Source organism: Xenia sp. Carnegie-2017, unplaced genomic scaffold (genome assembly GCF_021976095.1).
Source record: "Xenia sp. Carnegie-2017 unplaced genomic scaffold, XeniaSp_v1 HiC_scaffold_3, whole genome shotgun sequence".
Lineage (NCBI taxonomy): Eukaryota > Metazoa > Cnidaria > Anthozoa > Malacalcyonacea > Xeniidae > Xenia > Xenia sp. Carnegie-2017.
In genome coordinates, this window is record NW_025813493.1 from 9,586,112 (window position 1) to 9,604,398 (window position 18,287).

An 18,287-nucleotide genomic window follows, 5' to 3' on the forward strand; every position below is an offset into this window, starting at 1 on the left:
GGCAGCTAGAACTTGAGAGCTGATCGAAAACTTGAAAGCTCTCACAAACGTCTCTAAGGTTCGCATAAGCCTGTGCAAACACAAAAAATTCATTTATTTCTTTTATAAATCAACAATGTGAAAAAGATCTTAAGGACAACGTTGACTTAAATGTTATTCTAAAAAATCGGGCAACTGCAAAGATGCGAAAATGTCATTCAAGATTTAATAATACGCTAAAGTGCGTTCTACCACAAGAATACAACATGTATTACAAAAATATATAGCAAAAATCTGTTCAATCAACCCAATATTTTATTATTGAAAAAGTACTGTTCCATATGATCTGCAGGGCATCCTGGGTCCTTGCAGCGCAATTTCATTACCAGCCCCTCCCCCCCCCCTCACACACACACAATAAAAAGGAGCTAGTTTCGCCCCTGTGCATAAGCCAGGGCAAACACGAAAAAATCATTTACTTCTTTTATAAAGCAACAATAAAGCGAAACAGACAAATTGAAAACCGACGTTTTAACTTGACCCCTAAAATGCATTTATGATCGATTTGCAATTTGATTAATTTGATTGCTTGAACTCAGTTCTGTTTTGCGCAGACTAATGAAAACGCAGCTATTGACCAATTAGAACAACGTTACACTGTCTTTTTTTATAAATTGAATTCTAGTTACGTGAATGCCATTTTTATGTTGGTGTCACATAAAATATTCATTTTAAACAAACTTAAATCAATTCTAATGCAAAAGAATGCTATTTTTTGCCAATGCTATTTTGAATTATTTTCATCACTAAAAACCTACCAAAAACAACTTAGACATCGAAAGCAATGAGATTACCTTTAGAAAAATTCACACAACCAGGGCATATTATTTATCATATACTTTCGTTGCAGGAGTCGGAAATTTTGAGTTTGTTAATTCAAGATGCTGGATTAACTTTGCAAACGAAAATGCATCGACTAATAAAATTATGTGAAATTAAAGCGTATCATCCATAACAAACAAGCTTGAGGGCTTACCCGGAATAAAGCCTTTGAAAAAATTTTTTACAAGAAGTGAAATAAATGATATTTTATCCAAGCATGTCGTCATTGTTATGAATATCTTGATATGCGTCGCGGCGGTATTCGGAGATGTTGCATCTTGCCGTAGAATTTATAAAATTGTTTCATGAAGCCTTATTCATTCTTCCATCAAGCAATGTTTAATTTACAATTTATTGTTTTCTAAGTAAATCAACTCAGAAAAACCATCATAACAAGACTAAAAACAAGCAGGTTGGCTACGCCTAGGTCCAAAACTAGAACATTGATAGGGGTTGGGGGTGAATATTAATATAAGTGCGAATTTTCATGTTTTGTAACCTAACATGCTCAGCATTAGAGCATGACCAACAAAGGAGTTATGTAAATAGGGGGGTGAATCTGTGTAGAATTATTTTCCAATTATGTACATACAAACCTGAACAATGTACACCAGCATCTTCATTATGTCTACAATTATGTGAGCCCCATCCACTATGTGAACAACTCGAAATACTATTTTCATCTCCTACACAACGAACTTCAGCTAACCATATTCTTCCACTGCCATAAGAAACATCACCTCCATGTAAAGCCCTGACAGCATTGTCATAACCAAGTTGTCGGCAAACAACTTTAGCATCCATTAAATCCCAGCCATCATCACAAATTGTTCCCCATTCTCCATTGTAAAATACTTCCACACGACCTCTGCCACTAGAAATTTTTGGTCCCCGAAGTCTAACAGAGTTGAAATCTAATAAAAAAAAGAAAATAAATAGATATTGCAAAACACAGAAGTCTCAACTCCGAAATATTCTAAGTTACATATATATATATATATATATATAAGTATCCTGTTATGTTAGATGCCATTTTAAAATATTCTTGGGTGAAATTAATGAATTAAATTAGTAAGAAAAAAAAATTGTTAAAAAAGCTTACATAAGTGCAATATCTAAAAGTTTTTGACAACTAGACACTATTTGATTTTCATGAGTCAAAAAAATTTTTTATTTAGGCCAGTCCTCATTTCTTTATGTAATATAAATCATTTCTTAACCCTTTAACTTGCGAATTTTCCTCATTGGTTTTCCATTCAATCATTTGATTTTATTGCCATATGGCAACACTTCCCCATGACTTGTTGAAACAAGGAAAAATAAACAACAAATTGTTCACATAGACTCTTCGTTTACAACATGGGAATTTTTATCGTATTTTTTAAATAACTGTCTTTTAATTATTCAGAAATACATTTCTAATGCTCTCTAGGCATGGCTTTTGAAAAACCTTAGCGGTCAATAAAAAAAATTTAGAAATGAATTTTTAAGATAGACAGCACGCCATTACAAGACTTAATGTTACACCGCAATGCAAATTTAGAGATAATCTTTTAAATATACAACAAAAAATTTAATGGAGCCTCATAAGCTACAGCCTACAGCTTCAAAAAGCTATAATGAATGTAAACAGTCGTCACAAAATTGATAATATAAGGATTATCACATTCCTCCATGGAAAATATGGTCAATGGGCTGCCTTCTTTGTTGGTATTATCTAATCTTTTATGGGATGTCATAAAATAGGTTATTTTCAATTATGTGCTAGTGGAACAAGTTGTGTTTATTTAGTTAATTTACGTCCGAAGCTGTGTTTATCCTTCAGGCATTTCTCAATATCTGTTTCAGTATTATAAAATCATATTAAATGTCTAAATTCATCATTGAGGATCCCCAAAATAATTCAGTTTATTATCTTTGTGTAAAAGGTAAATAATGTACATACAAACCTAAACATTCTACACCAGCATCTTCATCATGTGTACAATTTTGTGAGCCCCATCCACTATGTGAACAATTCAAAATATTATTTTCATTTCCTACACAACGAACTTCGTCTAACCATATTCTTCCACTGCCGTAAGGAACATAACCTCCTTGGAAAGCCCTGAGAGCATAGTCATAACCAAGTTGTCGACAAACAACTTTAGCATCGTTTAAATCCCAGCCATCATCACAAATTGTTCCCCATTCTCCTTGTAAAATATTTCCACACGACCTCTGCCACTAGAACTTTTGGTCCCCGAAGTCTAACAGAGTTGAAATCTGATAAAAAAAGAAAATAAATAGATATTGCAAAACACAGAAGTCTCAACTCCGAAATATTCTTAGTTACATAATGAAACCGAGACTTTGTCATGGTGACAAACTTAAAGATGGATTTTAAAATAGCGACTACAATTGTGAATGGTGATAATAACAATGTAATAGTTCTTAAAAGAACTGTTTTAACCAGAGCATTAACCAACAATTCAAAGGAATTGTTATTTACAGCTAGAAAGAGACACTATGCATTTCAGACACTATGCAAAACGTTCACAATTTTTATCGTTATGAAACAAAGAAAAGGTTTCATCCACATAACGCTTATACCACAGCACATCCGGACAATCTGAAGATGCAAGCATTTTACATTCATGATAGCCAACAGAAATATTCGCAAAAACCGGTCCAAGTGGAGAACCCATAGCCACTCCGTCAATTTGTTCATACATGGTGTCATCAAAACTAAACTCCACACCCTTTGTGGCAGCCATCATTAGTTCTCTAAAGGCATTCTCAGACATGTCAAGCTAAGTCATGTCCGAGAGAAAAAGATTTTGAGCACAAATTTCAATGGTTTCTTCTAAGGGCACATTAGTGAAGAGACTACTTACATCAAAAGAACACATCGTTAGATTAAAATACATTGAAAAATTTTGTTATTTCAGCTCATCAGTAAAAGTAAAATAGTCTTTTAAAGCGTATGTTGAAAATCTCTCCAAAACGGGCGAAAGTACCACTGACAGTTGTTTGGCTAGCTCATGTTGAGCTGAGTTAATCATGGCTAGAATTACGGATTACGTGTTTAATCTGTCTCTATTTTAAGTGTCATATCTAAAAATAGGGATGACATTGACCTTTTGTAACATTTCAAATATAGCACGATTTGGATGTTCTCATTTAGCAGACATTGACACCTGACGAGTAGTCTGTCGAAATGCATAGTGTCTCTTTCTAGCTGTAAATAACGGTTCCATTGAATTGTTGGGTTAGTGTTCTGGTTAAAATAGTTCTTTTAGGAGCTATTGCATTGTTATTATCAACATTCACCATGGTATTTGCTTTTTTGAAATCCATTTCTAAGTTACATGTATACATATAAAGTATCCTGTTATGTTAGATGCCATTGTAAAATCGTCTTGGGCAAAATTAATGACTTAAATTAGTAACAAAAAAATGTTAAAAAATTACATAAGTACAATATCAAAAGCTTTGGACAATTAAACACTATTTGACTCTAATGAGTCTAAAAATTTTTTTATTTTGTAAAGTCCTCAATTCTTTATGTAATATAAATAACTTCTTAACCCTTTAACTTGCGAATATTCCCCATTAGTTTTAAATTCAATCATTCGATTTTATTGCCATATGGCAACATTGCCCCATAACTTGTTGAAAGAAAAAAAAAGTAAACAGCAAATTGTTCACTTAATCTCTTCGTTTACAACGTGGAATCTTTATCGTATTTACAAAATAACTGTTTTTTAATTATTTAGAATGCGTTTCTGTTGCTCTCTAGGCATGGCTTTTGCTAAACCTTAACGGTCAGTAAAAAACGAATTTAAAATTGAATTTTTAAGATAGACAGCACGCCATTACAAGACATAAAGTTACACCATAGTGTAAATTTAGAGATGCTCCTTTTAAATATGCAAAAATAATTAATGGAGCTTCATAAGGTACAACCTACAGCTTCAAAAAGATGTAATGAATGTAAAGAATGGTAACAAAACTGATAATATAAGGTTTATCTTACTCCTAAATGGAAAATTTGGTCAATGGGCTGCCTTTTTTGTCTGGTATTATCTAATCTTTTTATGGGCAATCATAAAATAGATTATGTTTAGTTATTCCCTCGTGGAACAAGTTGTGTTTATTTAGTTATTTTACGTCGGAAGCTGTGTTTATTCTTTAGGCATTTGTCAATATCTATTTCAGTATTATAAAACCATATTAAATGTTTAAATTCATCATTAAGGATCCCCCAAACAATTCAGTTTATTATCTTTGTGTAAAATGATAAATAATGCACATACAAACCTGAACAATTTACACCAGCATCTTCATCATGTTTACAATCATGTGATCCCCATCCTCTATGTGAACAACTCAAAATATTATTTTCATTTCCAAAACAATAAACTTCATCTAACCATATTTTCCCACTGCCATCAGGAACATTATCTCCTTGGAAAGCACTGAGAGCAAACTTATAACCAAGTTGTCGACAAACAACTTTAGCATCATTTAAATCCCAGCCATCATCACAAATTGTTCCCCATTCTCCATTGTAAAATACTTCCACACGACCTCTGCCACTAGACTTTTTTGGTCCCCGAAGTCTAACAGAGTTGAAAACTGATAAAAAGAGAAAATAAAGAGATATTGCAAAACACAGATGTCTCAACTCCGAAATATTCTAAGTTACATGTATACATATAAAGTATGCTGTTACGTTAAATGCCATTGTATAATCTTCTTGGGCAAATTTAATGATTTAAATTAGTGACAAAAAATTGATAAAAAATATTAAAGAAGTACAATATAAAAAACTTTGGACAATTACACACTATTTTACTTTCATGAGTCTAAAAAACTTTTTATTTAGACCAGTCTTTATTTCTTTATGTAATATAAATAACTTCTTAACCCTTTATTTTGTGAATTTTCCCATTGGTTTTCCATTCATTAATTTGACTTTATCGCCATAAGGCAACACTGCACCATAACTTATTGAAACAAGCAGAAAATAATCAGTAAATTGTTTACATATACTCTTCGTTTACAACATGGGAATCTTTATCGTTATTATAAAATAACTGTCTTTTAATTATTCACAAATACGTTTCTAATATTCTCTAGGCATGTCTTTTGCTAAACCATAACGGTCGATAAAAAACGAATTTAGAAATGAATTTTTAAGATAGACAGCACGCCATTACAAGACTTAATGTTATACCGCAATGTAAATTTAGAGATAATCTTTTAAATATGAAAAAAAAATTTAATGGAGTTCATAAGCTACAGCCTACAGCTTCAAAAAGCGATAATGAATGTAAACAATCGTAACAAAACTGATAATATAAAGATTATCACATTCTTCCAGGGAAAATATGGTCAATGGCCTGCCTTTTTCTCTGGTATTATCTAATCTTTTTATGGGCAGTCATAAAATAGGTTATTTTCAATTATGTCCTAGTGGAACAAGTTGTGTTTATTTAGTTAATTTACGTCCGAAGCTATGTTTATCCTTCAGGCATTAGTCAATATCTGTTTCAGTATTATAAAATCATATTAAATGTTTAAATTCATCATTGAGGATCCCCCAAATAATTCAGTTTATTACCTTTGTATAAAAGGTAAATAATGTACATACAAACCTGAACATTGTACACCAGCATCTTCATCATGTGTACAATTTTGTGAGCCCCATTCACTATGTGAACAACTCGAAATACTATTTTCATTTCCTACACAACGAAGATCGTCTAACCATATTCTTCCACTGCCGTAAGGAACATAACCTCCTTGGAAAGCCCTGACAGCATAGTCATAACCAAGTTGTCGACAAACAACTTTAGCATCGTTTAAATCCCAGCCATCATCACAAATTGTTCCCCATTCTCCATTGTAAAATACTTCCACACGACCTATGCCACTAGACTTTTTTGGTCCCCGAAGTCTAACAGAGTTGAAAACTGATAAAAAAAGAAAATAAATAGATATTGCAAAACACAGAAGTCTCAACTCGAAACTATTCTGAGTTACATAATTAGACACAGACTTTTTCGTGGATACAAACTTAAAGATGGATTTTAAAATAGCGACTACCATGGTGAATGGTGATAATAACAATGTAATAGTTCTTAAAAGAACTGTTTTAACCAGAAAATTAACCCAACAATTCAAAGGAACCGTTATTTATAGCTAGAAAGAGACAATATGCATTTCGGCAGACTACTCGTCAGGTGTCAACGTCTGCTAAATGAGATCCTCCAAATCATGCTATATTTATAATGTTACAAAAGGACAATGTCATCCCTATTTTTAGAAATGACACTTAAAACAGAGACAGATTAAGCACGTAATGCTTTTGTCGGCAAAGGACAGGATTAGTCAATTTAATTAATACCGACTCCATGACGCGTAGCTGGAATAATGAGCGACATTTTTAAATAATTTTAAAGTTTTCATCAAAATAAGCATTGGCACAGCGAGTGTTGCTTAAAAGATGTTTTCCAATAGCTGAATCTCATAGAATCGTAATTTCATTTTTACACCCACGTTTTGGTAGTTGTCGTAAAGGAACAGTTACATTCCTGACAGAAGCTGGTACATGCTGTTTTATTCTTTCACTCAACCTTTAAGAAGTCCTATATAAAAATCCACAATCACATTCACATTTAAACTCGTAGACTACATTGCTTGAAATTTGAGCAGAGAAACTCTTTGGGAGTGGTGGAAGAATTGTTCTTTTAAGAATATAAAGACCACATTACATGCAAAAAACAAACTCTCAGTGATATTTTTAGTTTCCTTCTCGATGTCATTAGAGGCCTTACCCATCCAGGGAATTTTAAGGAAAACAGGGCACTTGGCCGTTCCAAAAAGTTTATTCCGTTCATTGTTATTGGATAAGAAAAGTTTGTCTAGCAAAATTTCCTGATATCCATTCAACACAAAAATACTCTTCAGTGAGATAAGATCACTATAAATAAACTCTTTTGAGAACATTCTATGCAATCGCTTTATCAAAAACTTCACTAAAGAAATCTTTTCTCTATGCGAAGAGAAAGAGTTAAAGCGTGTGTACAGACCAGTGAAAGTTGCTTTGCGATGAATGCTTGTTAAGAACTGATCATTGCGTTTGTGTACAAGAACGACTAAAAAAGCTAATTGATTGTTTGACTCTAGTTCAGAGGTGTATTTTAGTGCAGGGTGAAGAGAGCAAAGTTTATTAAGAAAAAGTTCACGATTTATATCCTTATGAAACAAAGAAAAGGTGTCATCCTTATAACGCTTATGCCACAGCACATCCGGACGATCTGAAGATGCAAGCATTTTGCATTTATGATAGCCAACAGAAATATTCGCAAGAACCGGTCCATGTGGAGAACTCATAGCCACCCCGTCAATTTGTTTATACATGGTGTCATCAAAACTAAACTCCACACCCTTTGTGGCAGCCATCATTAGTTCTCTAAAGGTATTCTCAGACATGTCAGGTAAAGTCATGTCCGAGTGAAAAAGATTTTGAGAACAAATTTCAATGGTTTCTTCTAAGGGCCCATTAGTGAAGACACTAGTTACATCAAAAGAACACATCGTTAGATTAGAATACATTGAAAAATTTTGTTGTTTAAGCTCATCAGTAAAAGTAAAAGAGTCTTTTAAAGTGTATGTTGAAAACCTCTCCAAAACGTGCGTAACTACCACTGACAGCTGTTTGGCTAGCTCATGTTGAGCTGAATTAATCATGGCTAGATTTACGGATTACGTGTTTAATCTGTCTCTTGTTTAAGTGTCATCTCTAAAATAGGCATTTGTCAATATCTATTTCAGTATTATATAACCATAGTAAATGTTTAAATTCATCATTGAGTATCCCCAAATAATTCAGTTTATTATCTTTGTATAAAAAGTAAATAATATACATACAAACCAGGGCGGATCTAGAGTATGTCAAATCCGTCGCGCGACTGATGTTTGAAACTCAAAAATTACCTATTCATATTAGTTAAAAATTCATTAATTATTCTTACTTTATTATCGCATTTACTTCGTGATAAAAATCCAGCTTTATTTATTATTGAAAACTAATGACTAATCCAATGAATATCTCCTTGGTAACCAGATCAGTTGAATTTTAATTGACCTGGAATAACCGACTGATAAGCGGGGTGGCTTGACTGGTTCGACATATAAAGAAGTCTAAGAACGCCAGAAACGCTATTTTATTGGTCAATGGCCAGATCAGTGGACAGTCTGGAATAATCTCGACCGATAATAGGGTGGCCGGACCTATAAGGGAGTCCAATTGCTATCTTACAATTGGTTCATTTGAATTTTGTCTTACTGTGATTGGTTTGACCTATTTCGACTGATAGCCAACTGAACTAACATAGTCAAGCTCACTGTCTGAATTGAATGTTTGATCGTTTCATAATAATTTTCTAAAGCATGATAGAAACTAAACTACAATCAGATGGAATTTATGGAAATCTTTTACAAATTCATATGTTGACATGAATGCTGCTTTACCAAACTGGGAATTTTTTCAAGAGGGCGAAAATTTATGGATGAATTGTAAATGCTTGGCAAAACGATCTCGCGAGCGACATTTCAGTCATTGATGTTCAAAGCAAGCCAACATTGTTTTGAGTTTTATCATCAGAAATTTACATCCAAAATCGTAAGTAAAGGACAACTGAAGTGTATGCATGAATGTAATATATCAAAGTCAATTTATGCGAGTGTGTGATGCGATTTATGTTAATATGGCGTATGGTAAGCAGATAGATGCTTATAAAATTGTTGTTGCCGAAGGACTTTTAGCTAGGATTTCTTTAGTGCTTAGGGAATCGTGACCGTATATGGCAGCGAAATCCTACATTCCTGCAAATATATTTCAATGGCCAAAAAATCTGTAGCCATAAGGCGCCATACTGTTATTACTTTATCATAAACAAATGTTTGGGACTTTTCAGTTTATGATCATTGATCATTCAATCATTAGACAGTTATACTACATATTTTTTAAGATTTGAGAAAACTAACATTGATTACATGAGAAGCTGTTTACTATAACATGTGATTTTGAGTCTTCTGATCCATGAAGCTTTTATTTTGACAATTTGACTGGAATGGTATTAAACCTGAGTATTTCACATACATGAAATGTTGTCCCATGTCACATATTGTCCCCTTTTCTAACTGAACACCTCATGTAGAGATGTAAAGGTGTGTTAATCTACGGCTCATACCAGATTGTTTGCCATAAATTCCAAAGGGCTATTGGTGTATGAAAAGCATTTTCTATAAAGTAAAAATATTTTCCTATATATGCAGATAAACCTTGAAATTTGGCAAAACAGCAATATTTTTCATGATCACTAGGTAATTTTTCTGATGATCATTATAATTTCTAAACTACTATATTATTTCAGATTTACATTTAAACAAGCTTTGATCATATGAAAAGATATTTATCATAACCAGTAAGCATGACACATGAACCAATTTTAACATTCATGAAATTATATAATTAAAGACATGTTGGTTACATTCTGTTTGTATTTGATAATACAATGCTACTAGTGATTGCTATATAGCACACCTTGCAGAAGATAATAGTCAAGTGAAATGCCTAATGAACATTATGGCATTAAGCTGTCCTTAACTGCAAATTTTCACTCTCATAATTTTGCTTAGTCTTTGCAGAAAAAATTTTGAGTTTTTTCTTAAAGGTCACCTGAAATGCAAAATTCATATTTCTGTTTATTTGACATATAAAATGTATATATTTCGTAGACTATTCAAAGAAAATTTGAAAACAATCCCATGATTATTTTAAGAGATATCAACGTGTGAATTTGTGTTTTTTTGAATAGAAGTAAAAAATATTCCGTCGGTTTATCGTCGGAAAGTATTTGGCGTGACGTAATAGTTGCCATTGACATTTCGCGCGAGAAAGCGGCAAATATGAATTCATAAATAAAGTTTGATTTTGATCGGCTATTTTAAGATGGTTTACTGAGTGGCATTTAACTGCAAAAACGGTTCTTCTAAGAACCAATCTAAGGCGCGGAAAAAGTTAGGTTTTCAGTTTCCCCGCTAAAAATCCTTTACGCCAAGCATGGGTCGATAAGGTGAAAAGGAAAGATTGGAATCCTTCGAAAGGTCAAAGCTCTGTTCGGCACACTTTGAAGCCTGCTGTTTTGTCCAAAACCCGGAGTCCTGAAATCTTTAGGATGGCGACCAACCAGGTTAAGGTTAAAGACGCAATACCAACGATCTTCGACTATTCGAGGTCGAAAGTTGGTGATAAACGGAAACCGGAGGCAACTAGAAACGCGTATGCAAAGCGCAGAAAATTGAGGTAAAGTCTTGTAGCCAAGCAGTTTTAATGTAATTTTATTACTTTAAAAAAACGCATATACAATTCAGATAATAAACGAAGCCTTGAGAACTCCGTGGAAAACATTGAGAGCAGCCTGACGAGGACGAAAATACATCAAAAACATGTTCGTTTTTGATGGACAACTGGACTCAAGACATAAATGTAACATAAGTGACAATGGAACACAAACTGACAAAGTGGTAAGGGAATGCAATGCAGTTTTGTTTTGTGCAAAAGCCTAAACTGTTGCTTGATGATGTAGAAACGCAGACATGTAAAGTGTCAATCTGATATAAAATCCCAGTCGAAGCAAAAGCAAACGCACTCAAACGAATGCACAAGTGACGTCTCAAGGTTAATTTTTTACATGAACTCAGCGGAAAATAAACATTTTGAAAAGTGTTTCCTTAATTATGTTATTCCGTTGCACAGGGACAGAAACTGAAATTATCACGACAATTGCAAGAAGCACTCAAACGGAAGGTAGTTTATCCGTAGATGAAAACGACAATGATGTTGATTTCCTATCAGATGCTGAAATAAGCACTTCGGAAAACAACAGTACCGCAGATGAATATCTTGGTTTCAGAGAATTTGAATCGTCAGATGATGAAGCATCAATTGCCGAGTAAGTTAGTCTGCATCATTTTGAAATAAGATAACCCAAAACATAAGTTCATTTCAAGTATTTTACAGAGCAAGATAACATTCATATAAAAAATAAGTAATTTTTCCATGTTATAGGGAAAATGATGTTACTCAAAAAAAATATATAGTTTTTGACAGCTGTCTAAGAAAGTTGTTCTCTCAGTGTCGACACTGTGGTGGTCACTGCAAGATATCAACCAGAAGCATTGGAAGCATGGTGAACATCATCGCTAAATGCTCATGTGGCTTTCTTAATAATTGGAATAGTCAACCTACTCATAGTCAGATGCCATTGGGTAATCTCTTGCTATCTGCCAGTATTCTATTTAGTGGTAACAGCCCATCCAAAATACTGCAATATTTTCAACAAGCAAATGTACAGTTCTTTACTGAAAGGTGCTACAACTATATACAAAGTGGATATCTTATTCCAAGTGTTTTGAATGTTTGGAAAAAGCACCAGACTATTATGATGACAGAGCGTCAGGGAAAGCAGGTTGTTATTGGGGGTGATGGACGATGTGATTCACCAGGCTATTGTGCAAAATATGGCTCATACAGCTGCATGGATTTAGAAAGCAATAAAATTCTAGACACACAATTAGTTCAGGTAACTAGCTCAATTCATTAGTTTATAGTATTGTATTCAAAACAGTATTGTATGAAAACACATTTTAAGAAATGTGTAATATGTACTTATACAACATGAATACAATGTGTGTAACTAAATCATGTGATATATACCAACATACATGCATACTTGCAGACATACATATCCCAAACACTGTATGATTTTATTTACATTAATATATCTATTACAGTCAAATGAAGTTGCAAATTCAGGGCAATGAATTGGAAGGACTGAAAAGATCTTTAAACTTATTCAGTCACACAATCTTCAAGTGAGTCATCTTATCACAGACAGGCATTGCCAAGTTAAAAAATACATGAAAACCCAACAGCCAGGAGTGAGGCACTATTTTGATGTTTGGCATGGCAAAGGTAAAATGCTACAAAGCTGCTCAAAGTACAGCCATGGGTCTTAAAATAAAGTACTTCCTGATTTGATCAAAGAGTGTCTTTATAATCATAAATTAACAAGTGATTAAGAGGTTTTAGAATTTTTCTAATTGCATTTAATTTCATGATATTTTGATCAATTATTGCTATGTTTTGCCTTACAATTTTTCAACCAATGTACAGTGTCTGTTTTTTTCTACAGGTATCAAAAAAAAGGTAATGGCAGCCAGTAAAAAGAGTGGATGTAGATTGCTACTTGATTGGGCACAGTCAATATCTAACCATGTCTACTGGTGTGCTGCAAGTAGTGGTGGTGATGAGAAACTACTTAAGGCTAAATGGCTATCATTGCTGAATCACATTTGCAACATTCATGATGGTCATAGCGAATTATTTCCAAAATGTGAGCATAGTACTCTTGAGCCTCGCTTATGGATGAAGAAAGGTACAAATTAATCCTAAATGCTCTGGTATAAGACATAATAGTTATTTACAGTAATTGACCGCCTTTATCAACAAACTTCAATTGCCAGCCAATGCCACAATGTGGTGTTATTTGTCAACATATGAAATAAATGGGCACCATAAAATTTTCTATCTTTTTTCCAAGGATCTAGAGCATTTACTGAATTGGCATCGATTGTTGAAAGCAGGTATCTCATGAAAGATATTGGAAGCTCAGCCATGAAAAACAAACATCAGCTCTTGAAGGTTTTCATCGAGTTGTTATACTATATGCACCAAAGCATACACATTTCCTTTACAAGGCAATGCAAGCTAGGTAAACAAACAATAAACAATGTTGTTTTCATACTGAAAATGATTGCAAGGTGGCACACTAAAAGTAAAATTAAATTTTTAGATTACTGATTGCTGCTCTCCATTTCAATGAAAATGGAAGTAAAGAACAAAGGCGTACAAAGAAAATGGGAATTAATGTGGAAAGTGTCTCACCCCAAATCAAGACAGTCATGTGGAGTCATCAAAGGTGTTAAAATTGATAGTACTTATGGTAAGGACAAGTTTTAGCACTCAAAAGCCAAATAATTGTTCTACTGATGGTACTTCTTGCACTTCTCATTTTAATTCTTCTCCCCTGTTTTACAGACTATGTGAAACAACTAATGGAGAAGTGATAAGGTGCAGACATGCTAATTCCAGTTTAAACCAAGATTGCAGCAGAAAGACAACAAAAATACCAGATCCACTAACTAGTAGAGTTGAAAAGTTGATAAAAGTAACAGCAGTGCAACAACATACTTCACGATTCAATCTTAACTAAACTGAAGTCTAACACTCACAGGTATTTATAAATGCTGTGCATATTCAAAGCCTTATATATGCCAGAAGGTAAGGAAATGCTTTCCTTATTTCTTTAACAGCACAGGATGGTATAGGAAGTCGATATTATTTCTTGCCAAGCTTTCCATGTATCCATGCTGTCCATTGCATATAGGCAGTGTAACGCAAAGTTCTGGGAAACAAAACAAAATCAAACATAAGCAAATTATTGTCGATATATGAGGAGATATCAAAAAAGCTGAAACTGACTCGGTTTCTGGAGCGTCTGGTATTGCCCCGTGATCGTAAAGGAATACAACCATAGCTGTTCTAACGACTGTTTCGTTGATGCAGACCATGTGAAACTCTTGTTCTTCTGTGATGCATAAATGGTCACCATGAATTTTAGGGTCTGTCTTCGGTTCCTCATGGCAACAAATGCTTCCCCGGCCGGTTGTCATCGCCACACAGTGTCCACACTCACACCTGCCATTAAAATAAAGAAAAAATTTTATGACGCGATCTGAAATGTTAATCATGAAAAAGCAACGCACCAGTTTGTTTTCCAATCCTGTGAGTATATTCGTCAGATGAGCTGTCCGTTGACGACGACGAAGACAGATCTTCGTCAGTTTCAAACATTGTTGCTACTAGCTAGCGGTTCAAACATGTAAGGCTGGACCTCCATAGCAATATATTCGATGTCAAATTCGACTTCTTCCTCCGTTGAAGACATCGAGATAAACACGCATTAATAAGCAGCAACAACAAAAGAAAATTGGCGAAATTTTATTTTACTGCTACTGGCTGCACTGAGCAAAACATGCAATGGCAACTATTACATCAAACTCGCCCCAGCTTGGTAATTCAAATTCGCTCGCGCTATTTGAATTCGGTCTTCGGAAATCGTCAATGTCATGAATTCAGAAGACCATATCTCATAAAATATAAAACATTGGACTTTCAAATTTGGCGAATAGGCTAATCATTAGCTAAGCTTTCATATGAAGCAAAGTTATATAAGCATTTCAGGTGACCTTTAAAGGTGAATTTGCTGGCACTGATGTGGAGATAGGTAAGGTTACAATAAACTTGCATGGTTTGAAGTCTGAGCTTTTTCTATATCTATGAACTGTCACTTGTAGCACTAAATTTCTTAACTCATTACATAGAGGTTTGAATGGGGTCTCTAGGTCTATGCCTGACAAGTTGGTACAAATCTTTAAAGACTATATCTGTTTTTGAATAGCATTTTTGTAAAATAATATTTACGTTCCTATAGACATGGTATTTGCCATAATGAGCTAAATATGTGGCATAATAATGACAAATAATTGACAAAACACTCAAGTATTGTTCAATTCATTCTTTTTGAAAAAAACGTAAGCAAAATGTGTTGTTTTACGCAAACGGCGACCACAAAATACATTTTGTAATGCTCTAAAACGCTGAAAATGGCATTTTTAAGGTAAAGAATGCCTCCGACCCCTCAGGTGCAGACGCCTCCGACGTTATGACTGATGTTTGAAAAGTGCTAGATCCGCCCTGTTCAGGATCCCCAAATAATTCAGTTTATTAACTTTGTATAAAGGGTAAAATAGTATAGCTAAAACCTAAACATTCTACACCAGCATCTTCATCATGTGTACAATTTTGTGAGCCCCATCCACTATGTGAACAATTCAAAATATTATTTTCATTTCCTACACAACGAACTTCGTCTAACCATATTCTTCCACTGCCATAGGAACATAACCTCCTTGGAAGCCATGACAGCATAGTCATAACCAAGTTGTCGACAAACAACTTTAGCATCGTTTAAATCCCAGCCATCATCACAAATTTCCCCATTCTCCTTTGTAAAATATTCCACACGACCTCTGCCACTAGAACTTTTGGTCCCCGAAGTCTAACAGAGTTGAAATCTGATAAAAAAGAAAATAAATAGATATTGCAAAACATAGAAGTCTCAACTTTGAAATAATCTTAGTTACATAATGAAACAGAGACTTTGTGGGGACAAACTTAAAGATGGATTTTAAAATAGCGCTACCATGGTGAATGGTGATAACAATGTAATAGTTCTTAAAAAACTGTTTTAACCAACATTAACCCAACAATTCAAAAGGAATTGTTATTTACAGCTAGAAAGAGACACTATGCATTTCAGACTCTGCAAAACGTTCAATTTTTATCGTTATGAAACAAAGAAAAGGTTTCATCCACATAACGCTTATACCACAGCACATCCGGAAAATCTGAAGATGCAAGCATTTTGCATTCATGATAGCCAACAGAAATATTCGCAAAACCGGTCCAAGTGGAGAACCCATAGCCACTCCGTCAATTTGTTTATACATGGTGTCATCAAAACTAAACTCCACCCTTTGTGGCAGCCATCATTAGTTCTCTAAGGCATTCTCAGACATGTCAGTCTAAGTCATGTCCGAGTGATAAAGATTTTGAGCACAAATTTCAATGGTTTCTTCTAAGGGCACATTAGTGAAGAGACTAGTTACATCAAAAGAACACATCGTTATATTGAAATACATTGAAATTTTGTTGTTTAAGCTCATCAGTAAAATTAAAAGAGTCTTTAAAGCGTATAAATCTCTCCAAAACGGGCGAAAGTACCACTGACAATTGTTTGGCTAGCTCATGTTGAGCTGAGTTAATCATGGCTAGAATTACGGATTACGTGTTTAATCTGTCTCTATTTTAAGTGTCATATCTAAAATAGGGATGACATTGACCTTTGTAACATTTCAAATATAGCATGATTTGGATGTTCTCATTTAGCAGAACATTTTACCCGAGTAGTCTGTCGAAATGCATAGTGTCTCTTTCTAGCTGTAAATAACGGTTCCATTGAATTGTTGGGTTAGTGTTCTGGTTAAAATAGTTCTTTTTGAGAATTGCATTATTATCAACATTGCATGGTATTTGCTTTTTGAAATGCATTTCTGAGTTACATGTATACATATAAAGTATCCTGTTATGTTAAATGCCATTGTAAAATCGTCTTGGGCGAAATTAATGATTTAAGTTAGTAACAAAAATAATTTAAAAATTACATAATACAATATCAAAAACTTTGGACAATTAAACACTATTTGACTTTAATGAGTCTAAAAATTTTTTTATTTTGTAAAGTCCTCAATTCTTTATGTAATATAAATAACTTCTTAACCCTTTAACTTGCGAATATTCCCCATTGGTTTTAAATTCAATCATTTGATTTTATTGCCATATGGCAACATTGCCCATAACTTGAAAGAAAAAAAAGTAAACAGTAAATTGTTCACATAACTCTTCGTTTACAACGTGGAATCTTTATCGTATTTACAAAATAACTGTTTTTAATTATTTAGAATGTGTTTCTGGTGCTCTCTAGGCATGGCTTTGCTAAACCTAACGGTCAGTAAAAACGAATTTAAAATGAATTTTTAAGATAGACAGCATATTATAAGACATAAGTTACACCATAAGTAAATTTGGAGATGCCCTTTAAAAAAAAAAATGGAGCTTCATACGCTAGCTTCAAAAAGATATAATGAATGTAAAGAATGGTAACAAAACTGATAATATAAGGTTTATCTTACTCCTAAATGGAAAATTTGGTCAATGGTGCCCTTTTGCTGATATTATCTAATCTTTTATGGGCAATCATAAAATAGGTTATGTTTAGTTATTCCCTCGTGGAACAGTTGTGTTTATTTAGTTATTTTACGTCGGGCTGTGTTTATTCTTCAGGCATTTGTCAATATCTATTTCAGTATTATAAAACCATATTAAATGTTTAAACTCATCATTGAGGATCCCCAAACAATTCAGTTTATTATCTTTGTATAAAGGTAAATAATGTACATACAAACCTGAACATTGTATAAAAGATAAATAATGTACCCACAACCTGAACAATTTACACCAGCATCTTCACATGTTTTACAATCATGTGATCCCATCCTCTATGTGAACAACTCAAAATATTATTTTCATTTCAAAACAATAAACTTCATCTAACCATATTTTCCCACTGCCATCAGGAACATAATCTCTTTGTAAAGCACTGACAGCAAACTTATAACCAAGTTGT

General features: G+C 33.7%; 2 long non-coding RNA genes across 2 annotated transcripts; one reads left to right on the forward strand and one right to left on the reverse strand.

Annotated features, from left to right (window-relative positions):
- Positions 1–11,917: 11,917 nt before the first annotated feature.
- LOC124454722 lies at positions 11,918–12,249 on the reverse strand. Its single transcript, XR_006951579.1, has 2 exons — positions 12,167–12,249; positions 11,918–12,073 (listed from the first exon to the last, which is right to left on the reverse strand). It is a non-coding gene; the product is annotated as an uncharacterized LOC124454722 (long non-coding RNA).
- A 1,371-nt stretch (positions 12,250–13,620) lies between these two features.
- LOC124454723 lies at positions 13,621–13,815 on the forward strand. The gene is made up of 2 exons (XR_006951580.1): positions 13,621–13,691; positions 13,773–13,815. It is a non-coding gene; the product is annotated as an uncharacterized LOC124454723 (long non-coding RNA).
- The last annotated feature ends 4,472 nt before the right edge of the window (positions 13,816–18,287 follow it).